Here is a 14730-nt window from a genome sequence, read left to right as displayed (position 1 = left end):
CGGACTCCGGGTCCGGTGATAGCTTCTCAGTCAGGGCGAGCTCTGCAGCTTCCAGCCCCTGACTCCTTATAGCACTGCTCCCACAGAGCTCCTGATGTTCTTTTCCTATATCTGCTTCTCTTCTCTGTCTCTACTTCCTCTCTACACACTAACCCTGCCTCAGCCCTAGGTTTATATAGGGGAAGTCCTTCCCCTCCCAGGACTGGGCAGGAGGTGTGGCATGCATAGGATTCCTGACCAAGAGACCTCCCACCTGCTCTCAGACATAACATTGCTGTTACTGTGGAAACCAGACCCCTGGGGTGCCACATTCCCCCCTAGTGAAATTTAGTACTCCGGGACTAAACATATTTTTTTTAGAAAAACATAACAAGGTATAAACAATAATAACACAATAAGAAAAACACATAAAGATGGTCACGGCATGTCCGCAACCGGGTGCAGTTTTTGAAGAAAAGCAAGGTGTCCATTTCACCAAAACAGGGAGACGTAACCAGGTAGGGGTCTGTCCTGCCCCGAGTCCTTAACAGTCTTTAGTCCATTCCTAGGTTACGCTCCAACCAATTGTACAAAGTATTCCCGGTAATCCACCAAGGACTCCTAAAAATAACTAGAAACACATAATTATTTACACGTAACAGACAGGTAACCACAAATAAAACAATTTAAACACTTCAAATCCTCCAACGTGCGGGTAACTGGCCTCTAGTGGCCCTAGTGGACCTACGGAGCTGACTGTCTGGCCCTGAACTACAGGGTGTAGGAGCTGTCAAGGGTAAGCTGGGCAGCTGTCTACGGGCTCTTTGGCTCACTAGGGGTACGGCAGGCTCACTATGAGCAGAGGGTTGATCCTCCTGTTCTGCTTGTGTGGAGTCTTCTGCCTCCTGGACCGGCTGCTCTTCCAGCTCTACCTGTTTCTCCGTAGGCACTTGGGATGCTGGTTGGAGGAACGTGAGGACGGGTACCACAACTGCACCATTGACTTGAGTCCAGGACCGAGGGAAGTCTCCGAGCACAGTACTAACCATATCTTCCCTTTCCTCTACGGGTCGAGGGTCTTCTTGTTCTCCTTCTGGGTTCCATAGCTGTTCGGGACACTTCTTCAGGTGATCCCGGGATACAATGGCTGTGGTTTCCCCTCCGTCTTTACTGATGGTACAGACCTTTGGGTTGTCGTGGCTTAAGGGCAGTACGGTGTACGGGTCCTTCTCCCACTGGTCGTCCAACTTGTGGAGCCGTCTCTTCCTCTTCAAGACCTGCTCTCCGGGTACCAGGGGAACAGCGGGAGCATACTGGTTGTAAGTTTTCTCTTGTCTTTCCCTAGCGAGACAGAGACTTCGCTCCACGCTCTCCTGTACTTTCCGGTACTGCTGCTGCCTCTCTGTGTCCCAGTCTGCTTCCGGTGAAGTGTCCTCGGGTGTCAGGACTCCCATCTCCAGGTCAACAGGTAGCTTACCAGGCCTTGCCCTCATTAGGTAAGCCGGGGTACAGTTGGTGGAACCTACAGGGATGTAGTTGTATAGGTCCACCAGGTCGGGCAGCTTCTCAGGCCACAGACTGCGTTCTTCTAGGGGCAACGTTTTCAGAAGATCCATTACCACCTGGTTCATTTTCTCACAAAGTCCATTAGTTTGCGGATGATAGGGTGTCGTCCTTATCTTCCGGCAGCCATACAGATTGCAGAATTCCTGGAAGACCTCCGCTTCAAAGGCAGGTCCCTGGTCCGTCAGCACTTGGTCCGGGTACCCGTGTGGATGGCAGAAGTGCTGCTGGAAGGCTCTAGCTGCTGTTTGAGCTGTTAAGTCCTTAACGGGAACGACAACCAAGAACCGGGAGTAATGATCCACAATAGTTAACGCGTAGACGTAGCCACTTCTGCTTGGGGTCAGTTTTACATGATCCAAGGCTACCAGTTCCAACGGCTGCCGGGTGATGATGGACTGCAGGGGAGTCTTCTGGCTGGCACGGTCCTTCCTTCTTAGGTTGCACGGGCCACAGTCTCTGCACCACCTCTCAATGGTTCCCCTCATGCCTACCCAGTGGAACCGCCCGCGCAGCAGGAACTCCAGCTTCTTCCATCCGAAGTGTCCAGCCCCGTCGTGGTATGCCTCCATCACCATGGCTGCGTCTCTTCGTGGCACCACTACTTGCCAGATTAGTTCATGCGTCCGGGAGTTAACCATTCTGCGGCACAACTTCCCCTTGTAAAGGAACAGTCGACTCTTCTCAGCCCACAGTTGCTTGGCTTCCTCCGGAGCGTCTGGGTCAAGGCGAGCCTCTGGCCAAGTCAGCATCTCCTTCACCAGTCGGACGGCAGGGTCACTGTCTTGCGTTTCCTCCCAATTGTAGTGAGGCAAGGGGTTAAACGTAGCGGCTTGCTTACTCCTTACCCGATGGGAATACTGGATAGTTCCATGACGGTGGAACGCGGGGAGTTCGACTTCTTCCAGTCCCTCTGGATCTTCTCCTACGTCCGGTAGGTTTGGCATCCTGGACAGGGCGTCCGCGTTGGTATTGGAGCGTCCTGCCCGGTATTTGATTGTGAACTCGTAGTTGGACAGACGGGCCATCCATCTCTGCTCTAGGTCACCGAGTCTTGCCGTGTCCAGGTGTGTCAACGGGTTGTTATCCGTGTACACGGTGAACCGGGAAGAAGCGAGGTAGTGCTTAAAGCGTTCGGTGACTGCCCACACCACTGCCAGGAACTCTAGCTTAAATGAGCTGTAATTCTCAGGGTTTCTTTCGGTGGGTCGCAGTTTTCGACTGGCGTAAGCAATTACTCGTTCTTTCCCCTGCTGGATCTGGGACAGTACGGCTCCTAGCCCGATGTTACTTGCGTCGGTGTAGAGGATAAAGGGCTGGCTGTAATCAGGGTACGCCAGGATTTCATCCCCCGTGAGGGCCATCTTCAGCTGGCGGAAGGACTCTTCTTCTAACTTCTCCCATTTGAAGGGCGGCTTCTGGTTCTTGGCCTTCCGGGACTGGCCTATCAGGAGGTCCTGCATAGGAGCTGCCTTTTTGGTGAAACCGGGGATGAATCTGCGGTAATAGCCTACCAACCCGAGGAACTGCCGCACTTCCTTTACACTGGAGGGACTTGGCCATTCCTTAATTGCGGTGATCTTATCAGGGTCGGGAGCCACTCCGTCAGCGCTCACCACGTGTCCCAGGTACTGCACCTTTGGTTTTAGGAGGTGACACTTGGAGGGTTTTACCTTTAGGCCGTAGTTTGCCAGAGCTTCGAACACTTCCGCCAGGTGTTTCAGGTGGTCCTCATAAGTCTTGGAATATACGATGACAAGGTCCAGGTACAACAGGACCGTCTCGAAGTTTCTGTGGCCCAGACAGCACTCCATTAATCGTTGGAAGGTTCCTGGTGCGACACATAAACTAGATATAATATAAAATATAACATTTATTGATGATAATTTAAAAATACATAATAAGAAATGGGGAAAGGAATCACAAAAGAGAAAAAGGGCCACACAGGTAAGTATCAGCAGTACTCAGATGAACATGCGCAAAAATAACAAGAATGTCTCAACCAATTCTCCACATGAAGTGTTAAAGTATTATATATGCAGGTAATAAAGTGAAACAGTGATAAAGTGCAATGTGCTGATATACTTCCCACAATATTAAATGTATAGAGAATAACAGACAAAATGAGAATGGTGTACAAAGATTAGACATATGTTACATGCTAGGCTGGTACTGACCCGAGAGGCCTGGATCCAACGCGCGTTTCGCCGGAGCTTTCACAAGGATATGATAAGATGAAGGAATAGAGAAATATTTATACAGAGACCAGCCAATGAAGACAGAGAATGATAAAGAGATACTGCCTACACGTGTGCTGCGATGCTGATATGGCGCCATATTATATGGCCGTATAGCTTTTTCCCCCGGCCGATGTGCGACTCACAGGAGCGCAAATCAGCTGGGGAAATCAGATACCGGCGTGCGTGTCATTGAACCGGTGGAACGCACCAACCGGAAGTGACGTAATGCCGAAAGCAGGAAGTGTACTGAGATATGCGTTCCACGGTGTGAGACGCAAGGAGAAGCAGATGGGAAATCATATGAGCAGTGAGACTGAGTGAAGGTAAATGAGAAAGAAAAAGGGAGGTGTAATGATGCAGGATAGTGCATGTGAATTAACACAAAAATTAATATAGACAGTGAAGGTAAAGTGTGGACAAAAGTGAAATACATATAAATATCATGGGAAATATTAAATTCCATACTAGAGTGGATGACAGTAGGCAAAAACATTACCATCCTGAATAAGAAAGACCATAAAGAAATAAATAAGAAAATAAAATACAAAAATAAAAAAGGTTAAAAATTAAGTCCATCTGCTGCTAGAATATATGGACATCAATAAAATGACCAGGAAGATGTATGATAAAATTGCCATAATATCAGGGAAAACAGCACATATAGAGGCAAATATATAAATGAAGGTCAGACATCAAGGCATATTCGTGAGTGCAGGGTAGCAAGATGGAAGGGGTATCATGGAATCCTGATGTCATCATTTGTTTAAAGAAGATGGCTGGGAAGCGGGCAGATCAGCTGGCGAAAGAACTACATATAAATAAGATAAAAGGCAATATAAATAAATTTGGATAAAAAGAAAAAAAGTAATGACAATATAAACAAGAAAATAAAATGTGATAAAAATAGAATAAGTAAAAAAGTGAAAAATAAAAACAAATGATCATAGATGAACCAAATAAATATACTACTTAAAGGAAGGAAACAAAACTATTTGTTTCATTCAAGCCATAAGGAGTTAATGTATTCAGAATAGTTATCCACCTTGCCTCTTTTTGTGCCAAAAGCTTTTTCCAATTGCCACCTCTGACCCCCGGATAGACACGATCTATACCACTTACTTGGAGACCACTTGGGTCACAATCATGGAATTGTTTGAAGTGGCGTGGAAGTGTCTTGAGAAGGTCCGTGTTATCAATTTCCCTGGCTGATTTGATGTCCAGAACATGCTCTCTGGTGCGTCTCCGCAGTTCTCTTGAAGTTAGGCCGATGTATTTTTTACCACAAGGGCACTTTGCACAGTACACCACTCCATTCGTTGTACAACTGATTGAGTGGGTAATCCTGAATTCTTTAGTGTCGTCACAGTTGGAGAAAATTTTAGTGGACTCAATATTAGTGCAGGCGACACAGGAGCCACATGGACGACAGCCCCAAGGGGGGCCTTTTGAGCCAAAGAGACCTTTCGTATTGGGGGATGCCAAGTGACTGTGAACCAATAGATCCTTCAGATTTTTTGAGCGTCTATACGTGATGGTTGGATGGGATGGTAAGTATTTATTGAGGGTATGATCAATTTGCAGAACTTGCCAATGCTTTTTCATGGCTAACCACATATCGCTATTTCTTGCGTTATAGGTAGTGATGAATCTCACAGAATCATCTCTGTTTTTGGCCCTTGTGGAGTAAAGAAGATCCCTTCTTTTGGAAAATTTAGCTCTGCGGTAGCCTTGATGTATGATGCTTTCATTATATCCACGATTTTGAAATCTGTTTTTTAGAATTGAGGCTTGTCTTTCAAATTTGAGGTCATTAGAGCAAATACGGCGCATTCTTAGAAACTGCCCAGTAGGGATACTCCTAATTAGATTTCTGGGATGCGAGGATTGTGCGTGAAGTAAGGTGTTAGCTGCAGTGGATTTACGATGGACATCCGTCTGGATGAAACCGTTGAAGTCAATTTCCAAGATGACATCCAAATACACAACCTTTTCTCTTCCAGTAGTAAAAGTAAGTTTGATATTTTGATTGTTATTGTTGAGTAGATTGATGAACGATGTGACATCTTCCAAGGAACCCTGCCATAAGAAAAAAATATCATCTATATATCTCCCCCAGTATAGGATACTACTAGACTGAGGTAATGGATTGGTCATAAGGAATTCCCTCTCCCACAGCCCCAGGAACAGATTAGCATATGAGGGTGCGCAAGCAGCCCCCATAGCGGTGCCCCGGAGCTGTAGGTAGAAGGAATCTTGGAAGAGAAAAAAGTTGTGGCTAAGAGCAAATTGGAGTAGTTGTAAAATCAATATTCTCAGGTTTTTGTCATAGTCAGACATTTCAAGAAAGGTTTCCACTGCTCTTAAACCATCATTATGATGAATTGAGGTATAGAGGGATTCTACATCACATGTAACCATCAAAACATCACAATCCACATGTATCCCATCCATCTTTTTCAGGAAATCAGTTGTATCCTGAATAAACGAAGGGAGGATTTGTACCAAAGGACGTAATAAGTGATCTATAAAGCGACAGACAGGTTCACAAAAATTGCCCATCCCTGAAACAATGGGCCTACCTGGAGGGTTATAGATGTCCTTATGAATTTTAGGAGTGAAATAAAGTGTAGCAATCCGAGGGTCTTTGTAGAATAAGTAGTCACTCTCTTTCTTTGTAAGGGTACCCTGGGATACTGCATCATCTAAGAGGGATCTTAACTCCGCCTGGTATTTAGATAAAGGATTAAAAGTCAATTTTTTATATGTGTTACCATCATTCAGTTGTCTTTTGGCCTCCCGTATATACATATGGGTAGGCCAAAGGACAACGTTACCACCCTTGTCAGAGGGCTTTATCACAATGTCATGTAGTTTTCTAAGTTCATTGATTGCTACTCGCTCGTCCCTGGTGCAATTGTCATAGGGTAAAGAAGAGGCAATCTGTTTAAATTCATTATCAACCAGACGGACGAAGACATCAATGTTAGGATACATAGACAAGGGTGGAAAACGTTGTGATTTAGGGATGATGGAAGCAGGTAACTTACTAGGTAGAGTTGGTTCTTGTTCATCAAGAAGACTCTGAAGTGTACTCAGTGCCGCTTGTTCCTCTACAGTGGGGAATAAATCAATGTCAGCAGGTCTATCAAATATTTTTTTAAATATCAATTTACGTGCACAGCATGATATCCTGTGCAGAGGTCTTTCTTTTTCACCAGTAATAGGGTTTGACTATTTCACTGCTTTAAAAGATCTTCACCTTTTTGCACGTAAATTGATATTTAAAAAAATATTTGATAGACCTGCTGACATTGATTTATTCCCCACTGTAGAGGAACAAGCGGCACTGAGTACACTTCAGAGTCTTCTTGATGAACAAGAACCAACTCTACCTAGTAAGTTACCTGCTTCCATCATCCCTAAATCACAACGTTTTCCACCCTTGTCTATGTATCCTAACATTGATGTCTTCGTCCGTCTGGTTGATAATGAATTTAAACAGATTGCCTCTTCTTTACCCTATGACAATTGCACCAGGGACGAGCGAGTAGCAATCAATGAACTTAGAAAACTACATGACATTGTGATAAAGCCCTCTGACAAGGGTGGTAACGTTGTCCTTTGGCCTACCCATATGTATATACGGGAGGCCAAAAGACAACTGAATGATGGTAACACATATAAAAAATTGACTTTTAATCCTTTATCTAAATACCAGGCGGAGTTAAGATCCCTCTTAGATGATGTAGTATCCCAGGGTACCCTTACAAAGAAAGAGAGTGACTACTTATTCTACAAAGACCCTCGGATTGCTACACTTTATTTCACTCCTAAAATTCATAAGGACATCTATAACCCTCCAGGTAGGCCCATTGTTTCAGGGATGGGCAATTTTTGTGAACCTGTCTGTCGCTTTATAGATCACTTATTACGTCCTTTGGTACAAATCCTCCCTTCGTTTATTCAGGATACAACTGATTTCCTGAAAAAGATGGATGGGATACATGTGGATTGTGATGTTTTGATGGTTACATGTGATGTAGAATCCCTCTATACCTCAATTCATCATAATGATGGTTTAAGAGCAGTGGAAACCTTTCTTGAAATGTCTGACTATGACAAAAACCTGAGAATATTGATTTTACAACTACTCCAATTTGCTCTTAGCCACAACTTTTTTCTCTTCCAAGATTCCTTCTACCTACAGCTCCGGGGCACCGCTATGGGGGCTGCTTGCGCACCCTCATATGCTAATCTGTTCCTGGGGCTGTGGGAGAGGGAATTCCTTATGACCAATCCATTACCTCAGTCTAGTAGTATCCTATACTGGGGGAGATATATAGATGATATTTTTTTCTTATGGCAGGGTTCCTTGGAAGATGTCACATCGTTCATCAATCTACTCAACAATAACAATCAAAATATCAAACTTACTTTTACTACTGGAAGAGAAAAGGTTGTGTATTTGGATGTCATCTTGGAAATTGACTTCAACGGTTTCATCCAGACGGATGTCCATCGTAAATCCACTGCAGCTAACACCTTACTTCACGCACAATCCTCGCATCCCAGAAATCTAATTAGGAGTATCCCTACTGGGCAGTTTCTAAGAATGCGCCGTATTTGCTCTAATGACCTCAAATTTGAAAGACAAGCCTCAATTCTAAAAAACAGATTTCAAAATCGTGGATATAATGAAAGCATCATACATCAAGGCTACCGCAGAGCTAAATTTTCCAAAAGAAGGGATCTTCTTTACTCCACAAGGGCCAAAAACAGAGATGATTCTGTGAGATTCATCACTACCTATAACGCAAGAAATAGCGATATGTGGTTAGCCATGAAAAAGCATTGGCAAGTTCTGCAAATTGATCATACCCTCAATAAATACTTACCATCCCATCCAACCATCACGTATAGACGCTCAAAAAATCTGAAGGATCTATTGGTTCACAGTCACTTGGCATCCCCCAATACGAAAGGTCTCTTTGGCTCAAAAGGCCCCCCTTGGGGCTGTCGTCCATGTGGCTCCTGTGTCGCCTGCACTAATATTGAGTCCACTAAAATTTTCTCCAACTGTGACGACACTAAAGAATTCAGGATTACCCACTCAATCAGTTGTACAACGAATGGAGTGGTGTACTGTGCAAAGTGCCCTTGTGGTAAAAAATACATCGGCCTAACTTCAAGAGAACTGCGGAGACGCACCAGAGAGCATGTTCTGGACATCAAATCAGCCAGGGAAATTGATAACACGGACCTTCTCAAGACACTTCCACGCCACTTCAAACAATTCCATGATTGTGACCCAAGTGGTCTCCAAGTAAGTGGTATAGATCGTGTCTATCCGGGGGTCAGAGGTGGCAATTGGAAAAAGCTTTTGGCACAAAAAGAGGCAAGGTGGATAACTATTCTGAATACATTAACTCCTTATGGCTTGAATGAAACAAATAGTTTTGTTTCCTTCCTTTAAGTAGTATATTTATTTGGTTCATCTATGATCATTTGTTTTTATTTTTCACTTTTTTACTTATTCTATTTTTATCACATTTTATTTTCTTGTTTATATTGTCATTACTTTTTTTCTTTTTATCCAAATTTATTTATATTGCCTTTTATCTTATTTATATGTAGTTCTTTCGCCAGCTGATCTGCCCGCTTCCCAGCCATCTTCTTTAAACAAATGATGACATCAGGATTCCATGATACCCCTTCCATCTTGCTACCCTGCACTCACGAATATGCCTTGATGTCTGACCTTCATTTATATATTTGCCTCTATATGTGCTGTTTTCCCTGATATTATGGCAATTTTATCATACATCTTCCTGGTCATTTTATTGATGTCCATATATTCTAGCAGCAGATGGACTTAATTTTTAACCTTTTTTATTTTTGTATTTTATTTTCTTATTTATTTCTTTATGGTCTTTCTTATTCAGGATGGTAATGTTTTTGCCTACTGTCATCCACTCTAGTATGGAATTTAATATTTCCCATGATATTTATATGTATTTCACTTTTGTCCACACTTTACCTTCACTGTCTATATTAATTTTTGTGTTAATTCACATGCACTATCCTGCATCATTACACCTCCCTTTTTCTTTCTCATTTACCTTCACTCAGTCTCACTGCTCATATGATTTCCCATCTGCTTCTCCTTGCGTCTCACACCGTGGAACACATATCTCAGTACACTTCCTGCTTTCGGCATTACGTCACTTCCGGTTGGTGCGTTCCACCGGTTCAATGACACGCACGCCGGTATCTGATTTCCCCAGCTGATTTGCGCTCCTGTGAGTCGCACATCGGCCGGGGGAAAAAGCTATACGGCCATATGATATGGCGCCATATCAGCATCGCAGCACACGTGTAGGCAGTATCTCTTTATCATTCTCTGTCTTCATTGGCTGGTCTCTGTATAAATATTTCTCTATTCCTTCATCTTATCATATCCTTGTGAAAGCTCCGGCGAAACGCGCGTTGGATCCAGGCCTCTCGGGTCAGTACCAGCCTAGCATGTAACATATGTCTAATCTTTGTACACCATTCTCATTTTGTCTGTTATTCTCTATACATTTAATATTGTGGGAAGTATATCAGCACATTGCACTTTATCACTGTTTCACTTTATTACCTGCATATATAATACTTTAACACTTCATGTGGAGAATTGGTTGAGACATTCTTGTTATTTTTGCGCATGTTCATCTGAGTACTGCTGATACTTACCTGTGTGGCCCTTTTTCTCTTTTGTGATTCCTTTCCCCATTTCTTATTATGTATTTTTAAATTATCATCAATAAATGTTATATTTTATATTATATCTAGTTTATGTGTCACATATATAGGTTCTATGACATAATAGACACATTCACACATATATTTTTTCTTACATTTTTTTCTAATTGTTGTAAGGTTCCTGGTGCGTTGCAGAGTCCGAACGGCATGCAGGTAAACTCGCTAAGTCCCATCGGGGTGGTGAATGCGGTCTTCTCCCGGTCCGCCTCTGCTACAGGAACCTGCCAGTACCCGCTAGTGAGATCCAAGGTAGAGAAGAAGTTAGCAGATCTTAAAGCAGCCAAAGACTCCTCTATCCTTGGTAAGGGGTACGCATCCTTGTGTGTGATACGGTTGATTTTCCGGTAATCTACACACATCCTCATGGTGTTGTCTTTCTTTTTGACTAAGACTAGTGGAGCTGCCCAGGGGCTACAGCTATCCCTGATCACCCCAGCCTCCTTCATGTCCCTAAGCATCCCCTTGGCGTGTTGGTAGTGTGCAGGGGGTACGGGTCGATACCTCTCTTTTATGGGAAGATGGTCTCCCGTGGGGATGTGGTGTTCTACCCCCTTGACTCGCCCGAAGTCTAACGGGTGTTTACTAAACACTCTCTCGTACTCTTGAACCACCCGATAGACTCCCTGTCTCTGGTGTGAGGGAGTGGAGTCAGTACCCAAATGTAGTTGCTGACACCAGTCCTCCATTGTTTCCTTAGAGCCGTTACCTTCCTCCGGGGAAGATGGAGGCAAGGGTTCTACGGACTGTATGGAATTTTGATTGATGGTATACAATTTGGCTAGCGTGGCATACCGGGGCAGGTACACTTCCCTCTTCCCGATATTTATTATGCGAACGGGCACCCTCCCATGGCGTACATTGACCACCCCCCGTGCTGTCAAAATGGTGGGCCTACTGTCTGAGTAAACTGGTTCTACCATTGCCTGATAATCTCTACCTCTCAGACCAATAGCTGCCCGGCACCAAATTATCATTTCACTTTTTGGGGGCATGGCAATAGGAAAAGGGTCACACATTCTTACGCTACCAATCTCACCACCGGAGAGTTCTATCTGTTGCCGTCGCATCAGTGCCCGGATCTCTTTCTGGAGCACTCGCTGCTGGCCGAAGCTGGCGTTCTTGGCAACCTGCTGTAAAAGGAAAATCACCTCTGCAAGACAATTTTCAATTACATTAGTTCCTAGAGTTATCTTTGGGTGACTTTCGTGTTTGTCAATGTCTACAATGATCAGTCCCTGTGCCGCCAGTTCGACTCTACCGATTTTAATGGTCACCTCTTTAAATCCAATCTGTGGCACGGGCTGACCATTGCTGGCGATGATACTCAAGTCGTCGTCAGGGTAGCGGGTGATATCCGAGTCATTCCTGTACTGCTTGAAGAGCACGTACGGGATAGTGGTAACCTGTGACCCGGTGTCCAGTAGGGCACTCATAGGGATGCCATCCAGTACCACAGGCAAGACTGGACGTCCTCCCACATATTTGTCGCGCCAGTTCAATGGGCCTGATGATCTTTTTCCTGGGGTTTGGCCCTCTACCCCAGGTTGTGCCAGTTTAAAGGACAGTACCTTGCCATATGTCCGGGTTGATTGCAGCGGCGGCAGATGGGTTGTCCGTCCTCGTTGTATCGGTCGTTGGGTCTTCCTCTGGCCAGTGGGGTCCTCCTTGGTCGACGCCACGGGATGTCCTCCGGTCCGGATGCCAGCTGGATCTTCCCTGGAGTGGAAACCTGTAAAGACTGCACAGTTCGGGTTAGCGCGGCAACGCTTTTAGCTAGCTCTTGGACCTGATGGTGCAGGTCTGGAGCCGGGTCATTGTTCAAAGCCTGCGCATCAGCTCCCACAGGCCCTGCCGACAAGGGCGCCGCCTCCTGGTGGTAAGTGGTAGTGGGGCGTCTGTGGGTCACAACGCCACCTGGTGCCGGTTCTCGGAGCACCCGGATGGCTCTGTCCTTGAACTGTGCAAATCCCAGATGAGGGTCCTGTAAGGCCATTGCCCGCAACTGGGTTCGGTGGGCATTGCAATATAAACCCTCTATAAATTGTTCAGTCAACAGCCTGTCCTCGTCTCCCACGCCGTCAGGGTCGGTCTGCTTAATGGCTCTCAGGGCCTCTTGTAGGTTCAGGGCATAGTCCCTTATACTCTCTTGTGCTCGCTGCTTGCACCCGTAGAATCTAAGCTTGATCTCGGCTGAGGTGCGGGTATCAAAGGTGTCCCTCAGCCGGGTTAGTATCCCTGCAACAGTCCTCCCCCCAGGTGGCCAGGACTTTACCTCCCTTTGGGCTGCCCCGGTTAATTGGGCCACCAGGATGCTCACTTTTTGTTCTTCTGTGAGGGGGTACACCTGGAAGAGGCTATCCAGCTTTTCTATAAAGTCATGCAGGGTATGTGACTCCCCTGAGTACTGGGGTAGCCAGGCCGCTCCCGGGATATAGGGCATGGTGAAAGGCATGACTGCAGCAGCGGTGGCGCTGGCGGGGGTTGAGGCAGTGAAGCTCTCCTCCGTATCCGACATCTTCCTCCCCCCTAGTGGACCGTGGCCTACCTTGCGATGATCCTCTTCCGTAGGCCGCGGCTCCGCAGTGGATCGTCAGGGTTGAGGACCTTCCGTTGCGCTCCTGTGACGTCGGCGTCTGCTGGGCTCCTTCCAGGACCTTACGCAACGTCCGGACGTGAGGCGGGGCTTCAGTTCTCGCGCTCTTTCGGAGTCCACGCCCCTCTTCTTCCCGCGCGGCGTCTTCAAGATGGCGTCCAACGGCGGGAAAACTCCACGGATGGCGGGAAGAAGGCAGAAGATGGCGCCAGATGGCGGGAAAACTTCGCGGATGGCGGGAAGAAGGTAGAAGATGGCGCCGGATGGCGGGAAACCTCCACGGATGGCGGGAATCTTCACCACTGGTAAGTTTGAACAGTCTTTTTCAGGCACGCAGTACCCGTGGTTGCGGGCACGAAATCCTGCCGACTACGCCAAAAGTTGACGCACCCCTGGGCCTGTGTTGCGCAGCGTTGCGCACGCGGGAGCTTACCCGGAGCCGGATCTGTTGAGGGTTGTAGTCTCGTGGCGGTGACCCGGTCCGTGCCCAGGGAGTCAGACTAAGTGGCGCTGTATTAGCGGTAGATGTTGTATGACTACGCCACCCGTTGAATGCAGCGAAGGAGCTGCCGCTGCAGGGCAGACCGCTGAGGCCGGTGGTAGGATTGTGCAGCGTGATAGTATCACCCCCAACGGGAGGGGTATGGCCTCAGGGCAGCCGACGTGGATGATCGGGGTAGCAGGAACCACTCGGAGACGGTACGGTGTAGTTCAGGGTCTTTACTGGTGACAAAGATAGACCCTCCCGGAGTACTGGCTAGCGATTGGGGCCTGGTCAGTCCTTGAGCAGATGGGATCTCCCCTGGCCAGGCGGAGTTGTAGGCCTCCCAAACTGACTGTACTCTTCTGGCTACCTTGCTAGAGGCGGGTATAAGTAGCCCACGTCCCTGAGTGTACCGTGTGGTGCTCACCCGTATGGCTGGTGACTCGGGGCCTTCTAGTAGCTTCCGCTCCACGACGGCGGTGCTGGTCCCACGCGTGTGACCGTGCCTTCGGGTTTCTTGGCCAGAGGACCTGAAATCCCCCGCCGGTCGGTTTCTGCTGCTGGATAGGAGTTAGTCCCCACAGCCTCGGACTCCGGGTCCGGTGATAGCTTCTCAGTCAGGGCGAGCTCTGCAGCTGCCAGCCCCTGACTCCTTATAGCACTGCTCCCACAGAGCTCCTGATGTTCTTTTCCTATATCTGCTTCTCTTCTCTGTCTCTACTTCCTCTCTACACACTAACCCTGCCTCAGCCCTAGGTTTATATAGGGGAAGTCCTTCCCCTCCCAGGACTGGGCAGAAGGTGTGGCATGCATAGGATTCCTGACCAAGAGACCTCCCACCTGCTCTCAGACATAACATTGCTGTTACTGTGGAAACCAGACCCCTGGGGTGCCACAATATTGCTTGTTAAGCCTGGGTGTAGGCCCAAGATCTCTGTCCGTCCACCGCACCTACTCCTCTTGGACCTTGTGCACCTTGTCTACTACATGAAACACTATGTAATTAATCTACAAGCTGACATCATTTTGCTTATGTCTTTATATTGCAAGCCTGACTGTGGCTGATG

This window comes from Phyllobates terribilis, unplaced genomic scaffold (assembly GCF_046119375.1).
Source record: "Phyllobates terribilis strain yellow unplaced genomic scaffold, ASM4611937v1 Scaffold_109__1_contigs__length_5621821, whole genome shotgun sequence".
NCBI lineage: Eukaryota > Metazoa > Chordata > Amphibia > Anura > Dendrobatidae > Phyllobates > Phyllobates terribilis.
Note: the sequence above shows the minus strand (reverse complement) of the source record.